The sequence below is a fragment of the Mytilus edulis genome, chromosome 4 (genome assembly GCF_963676685.1).
Source record: "Mytilus edulis chromosome 4, xbMytEdul2.2, whole genome shotgun sequence".
In the NCBI taxonomy this organism is placed as follows: domain Eukaryota; kingdom Metazoa; phylum Mollusca; class Bivalvia; order Mytilida; family Mytilidae; genus Mytilus; species Mytilus edulis.
This window is the reverse complement of record NC_092347.1, coordinates 79839472-79845417: the sequence shown is the minus strand read 5'-3', so window position 1 is coordinate 79845417 and position 5946 is coordinate 79839472.

Genomic DNA, 5946 nt, shown 5'->3' with positions numbered 1-5946 from the left:
ACAATTTTCATAAAATTTGTAAATTTTTATTAACATTTCCACTGATACTACTGGGCCAATTCATTATAGATAGAGATAATTGTAAGCAGCAAGACTGTTTAGTAAAGTAAGATTTACAAACACATCACCATCATCAAAACACAATTTTGTCGTGAATCCATCTGCTTCCTTTGTTTAATATTCACATATACCAAGGTGAGCGACACAGGCTCTTTAGAGCCTCTAGTTCGTAAATCTTAGTTATCTTTTACAAAAATCTTCTCCTCTGAAACTACTGGGCCAAATTAATTCAAACTTGGCCACAATCATCTTTGAGGTACCTTGTTTGAAAAATGTGTCCGATGACCTGGCCATCCAACCAAGATGGCCACCACGGCTAAAAATAGAACAGGGGTAAAATGTAGTTTTTTGCTTATAACTCTGAAACCAAATCATTTAGAGGAAATCTGACAAGTAGTTAAATTGTTAATCAAGTCAATATATATCTGCCCTGAAATATTCAAATGAATTGGACAACCGGTTGTTGGGTTGCTGCCCTCCAATTGGTAATTTTTAAAGAAATTTTGCTGTTTTTGGTTATTATCTTGAATACTATTATAGATAGCGATAAACTGTAAACAGCGATAATGTTCATCAAAGTAAGATCTACAAATAAGTCCACATGACCTTAATGGGCAATTGACCCCTTAAGGAGTTATTGCCCTTTATAGTCAATTTTTAACAATTTTCATTAATTTGATAAATTTATGTAAATTTTTACCAAATATTTTTCTCTGTTACTAATGGGCAAAGTTCATTATAGAATGATATAATTGTAAGAAGCAAGAATGTTCAGTAAAGTAAGAACTTCAAACACATCACCTTCACCAAAATACAATTTTGTCATGAATCCATTTGTGTCCTTTGTTTAATATGCACATAGACCAAGGTGAGCGACACAGGCTCTTTAGAGCCTCTAGTTTTGCAAAGTCCATTATTTTTTTCTTTTCTGTTAAACTCCATTATTTTTGCGTTTCTGGCCTCCTTCTTCCGTTAAGGAGTTGACCTCATATTTGAATGATTTACTAACTCCGCTCGGTAAAACATTACAGGAGGCTTCTCCATTGATTAAAAGTGAATATTAACAAAATAATTAAAACTATATACACTGTACAATTTGGAAAGCTGATGTCTAGTTAGGCTGCATCTGGGTCCAGGGCACACTGGCTAATCTGGCCCTGAACTCCTCGAGTGTTGGTGCAGCTGCTACTGTGTCTGGCAGAAGGTTCCAGTCTCTTATAGAGCGTGGGAAGAAGAAGTTTTTGTATACTTCCTTAGCTCTTATCTGTCTTAGTCTGTGGCCACCCCTTGTTCTGTTGTCCCCAGATGTGTAGTAGATAGCGGGTTGTATCTCCACTAGTTGGTTCTGTATCTTGTAGCATAGTACGAGTCGCTGTTTAATTCGTCTATACTGTAGGGGATCCCACTGGAGTTGGTCTAATAGTCCAGTGACGCATCCTGGGGAAGTGTCTATGTACTGGTTGTAGACAAATCGTGCTGCTTTACGCTGTACCCGGTCGAAGTCTTTGATCAAGGTGGTTTGATGGGGGTCCCACACTGTGGCAGCGTACTCAATCGATGGTCTGATGAGTGCACAATAGGCTGTGTTTTTAACAGATGGTTTGCATCGGCCCAGGTTTCTGCGGAGAAAACCGAGGGTCCTGGTTGCTTTTCCTGTTATTAATGAGCTTATTCCACTGTAGGTCTTGACTAATGGTAACTCCAAGGTACTTTCCGCTATCAACAACTTCTAGTTGGTGTCCGTGCAAGGTGTATGTTGTTTGCAGGGTGTTGCGCTTGTTAGATATCCTCATGACTGTGCACTTTTCTGGATGGAAACACATCTGCCACTTGTGTTCCCACTCTTCCAGAGCAGTGAGGTCTCTCTGTAGAGTTGCAGCATCATCAGGATTTCTAATTTTTCTGTACACCAGGCTATCGTCCGCAAACAACTTTACATCTGATGATGTACAATCTGGCACTTTACATCTGATGATGTACAATCTGGCACTTTACATCTGATGATGTACAATCTGGCATGTCATTGATATATGTCAGGAATAGTAGAGGACCTTAGACTGTTCCTTGTGGAACTCCTGATATTACATCTAAAGGAGATGATGTATGTCCTTCTAGAACAACTGACTGGGCTCTACTGCTTAGAAAGTCCTTTATCCAGTTCAATGTTGATCCTTTCACCCCGTAGTATGCCAGTTTCACAAGACCACAATTATTCTTCCCCTTTGCTACAATGCTTTTTTGGTAAAATTCTATATTTGCACCGCTTCAAACATGAAATAAATGTAACTGCTTATACACATATATGTTTGTTCCTCATCGAAATATTGGATAAGGAACAAGTATTGCAGTTCAACATAACATTCTTTGTTACAACCGGAACAATCAGGGTCCAGGGATCTTAGTACATGACCTTTGTTCATTCTCACTTTCCTGTTCTGATACAAATCTTAGCCAAGCTGATTGATAATGCTACACATGCTACAGTTGAGGAACAGTTTGGCCTAGATCAAACTTTAAAAGATGTTTACGACAACACAGTTTCATTCATCTAAGCTTGATGATTCCCTAACATCCATCAATTCCACCATACACCAGGATGTGCATGAGCGTACAAATACACCTACCGCTACATGTAGTACGTCAAAAAAAATTTTTAGTGGACCACTTTTCTCGTATTGTAAAAAACAATAACTGAGGCTATCATGCAAACAGCAATCCAACAATCTAATAATTATACCAAATTGATGACAGCAATCACCACTTCTTGTGAAACTCTAACTACCATAAACTATGGATACATTTGTGTGTGTGTATGTAGTATGCTAGCTACAACTCATTTATATATATATATTATATATAATTATATAAATATCTGTTTGTTTATGATGAAACATTGTTCTATCAGTTGTGAAAATATTTACAGTATTATTACTCTCATATCACAATCACCTGTAGCTTAAACCCTAAAATTTTGTAGTATAAAGATACTGAGTTAGGATAGCCAGTATCTCATATATTCAATTTCTTTTATTAATATCTGCAATGATCATTAAAACAAGTTGTTCAATCATATACTATTCAAAAAATTATAAGATAGAATTAGAGACACTCTTTTATTCTATAAAATGAGTTTTGTGGTGATTTATCTTCCATTTAAATGGGCTTCTGGGAAGTGGGTGGTCTAAAAAAAAATATGAAAAAAACAAAAAAAATAAGACCCTTTTTTTTTAAATATAGAAAATCTAGATCTAGTGTTCCTCGCTGAAACCCACTTGGGCATTAAATGATCAATTAGTTATATTTTCAAGAAATGTTATGTTGTTTTTAAAAAAGGAGTTGTTGAAATTGCTAGCAATTTACGACTTTCATTTGAATTTGGGAAAAATATTTTTGTTCATAACCATGATAACGACGGAAGCACAGCTTTGAAATATTGTTATGCACGTTTTGAAAATGTCTATAATCATGGTTTTATTAAAACATCTGCTAATTTAGGTGTTAAAGCTGAACGTAAGAGACAACCAATAGAAAAATATATAAAAACACAAGAAATTCTTTATTGGGCTAGATGAAATACTGAAAACATAAACCCATTACTAAAAGAAAGCTATACAATAAGTAAATATCTTGATTCACAAGGAATTTATACTTGTAAATATAAAAAAAGAAGATGTGGTATGATTGCCAATGAGACAACTGTCCACAAGAGACCAAAATGACACAGACATTAACAACTATAGGTCACCGTATGGCCTTCAACAATGAGCACTGTTATCACAGATTCAACACAATAAATGAATAATGATAACTTAAGACTTGGATTAAGAATATTACAAGCAACTTTCATTCAGAATTACTGTAAAATAAAATAACAAGTTTGAACGAAAATAACAAACTTTTTCTTTACAAAAATATTAATGTCAAACAAGACCAAGAATTTTATCTAGGATATCCAAATTTTGAATCTAGACGTTAATTTACAAAAATTAGAATTAGAGACCATAATTTGATCATTGAGAAGGGCAGATATCTAAAAATACCTCGAGACAATAGAACATGTCCAACTTGTAAAACCTTAGAAGATGAAAATCACTTTCTCCTCTACTGTCAAATTAATAATGTTTTACGTTTAAAACTTTTTAATGACATGGCAATATATAGTCCTATGTTTCCAAATCTGTCTGATACTGAAAAACTAGTAGTCCTACTAAATCCTTTTAATATAAACCAAGTGAAATAAAACAGTCTTTAGAACTGAGGACAGGGGACTCTTAGTTAGTTTTACTTGTATATATATAGGTATGTGTGTGTTCAACTCAGGTATTATATTGTTGCTGTTACTTTTGTGTATATCAAAAGTATAATGTTACTTATATGGGTCATTTGAAAAAAATGTAGAATTTTGAAAATGAAAAATTTATTAAAAGTTACTTATTCAAACAATCCTCTACATAAGCAAATCAAAACAAACAGTACGTTAAGAACAACATATTAAAAGATGCAATCTTAATGATGTCATACAAGAATATCTTGAAACATTTTTTGATCGGTGGTACAATATTTTGTCTATCCTGTTACCATTTTCAAAAGATATTTTGGGTTATTAAGAAAAGGTTTAGATAAAATGTTAAGCTTGTTTTATGTAATCAATTAGACGGTTTTTAAGAGAATAAACACCTATTTATACATGTTATATTCATTCTGTAAAATAATAGATTATTTTCCAATTTTTCAGGTTGTACTGAAAAATGCCTCTAAAAATTGGTTTTCAAAGGTTGTAAAAATTACCACCAGTAATGCAAGTCTAAGATAGCAATTTATATTGTTCGGCATTTTTTCACCCTTTCAAATAAACCCAACATAATAGGATATACTTAGCTTTCGTCTCCTGTCCTCTATTTCTTTGGGGAATGTTGCTTAATGCCGTATCGTGTGTTCCGTAGCCTGTATGCATTATCTAAAACGTACTGTAGGTCACAATGATATAGGAAACGTGCTACTATGGATCTTCCGCCTCCTTGATATCGTCCAAACCTGTGAACGTTCCCGAAATCTATTGTATAGTCAATGCCAAGTTCATTGTAAAGAAAGCACCGGAGAAGTTCTTCGGTGTTTTCATCTCTGACATTATAAAGTCCGGTAAAACAAAATTGTTTTTCATGGAGCGGCACTGAAGGTCGAGCACTCTTTCCTTCATGTTTTCAAGCTCTGTTTGGCAGTTGCATTCTTGCTGCTGGTCACTCAATTCTGATAAATTTTTGAAAAATTTATTTATACAGACTTTTGCTTGTTCGAGTTAATTTGATTTTTTCTCGGTGACGATTTTGTTTCTGTCGCATCGAGCTTTAAAGGGGCACTAGCTGTCAAATTCATGGTCACCGATTTTACTCAAATTCTCATATTTGATTTATAACAATGTAAAACATTTATCCAAACTATCAAAAGTCTAAAAGAAACAGTTTACAGAGCATGGGGTAGATAATATATAGGTTCGTTTCGTGTGCATTTTAGTCCAGACGCCATCTTAGGGGGCGGAGCCAAATTATCTCCATGAAAATGAGATTTGCCAATGCTTATACAACTGCATACCAAGTATCATTGACCTACCACTTGTGGTTCCCCATAAACTGACCTAATCACAAACTAATACATGTTAAATAAGCAAAGGTTTCGAAGCCAATAGACCGTTACTGAGGGGACAAGGCCAAATAATCTCCATGGAAATGAGATGTGCCAATGCTGATACAACTGCATAACAAATATGATTGACCTACCACTTGTGGTTCACCATAAACTAGACCTAATCACAAACTAATACATTGTTGACGTCGTCGCCGACGCCGGAAACAGCATACCTTTGTTTCGCTTTTTGACTCCGTCAAGGCG